Source organism: Penaeus monodon, chromosome 22, assembly GCF_015228065.2.
Source record: "Penaeus monodon isolate SGIC_2016 chromosome 22, NSTDA_Pmon_1, whole genome shotgun sequence".
Taxonomy (NCBI): domain Eukaryota; kingdom Metazoa; phylum Arthropoda; class Malacostraca; order Decapoda; family Penaeidae; genus Penaeus; species Penaeus monodon.
Window position 1 is genome coordinate 15,528,537 of NC_051407.1, and position 273 is coordinate 15,528,809.

Below are 273 nucleotides of genomic sequence, written 5' to 3' on the forward strand. Positions count from 1 at the left end.
GTCGTTTGGTGCATGACATCATTGATGATTTCGACGTTTGTTGTGTGATTATCATCTTTTGTATTATTCAGATTATTGTCGATATTATTTTGATTATGTATTTTATCATTAATTATGTTTTTTTACTCGAGTAATTTTGTAGGTTATTCGTGTTGTTATTGTTGTTATAGATTAAGCTGTATTTCCTGTATATTTTGTATAAATGATATAGATCATGAAGGGTATGTTTGTCTGTATTTTGGGGTATAGAGGGAGAAATGGAAGACGGGAATA

The 273-nt window shown here is 29.3% G+C and overlaps 1 pseudogene; it reads right to left on the reverse strand.

Moving 5' to 3' along the window:
* Positions 1–273, reverse strand: part of LOC119587340 — a 53,860-nt pseudogene that overhangs the window by 216 nt on the left and 53,371 nt on the right.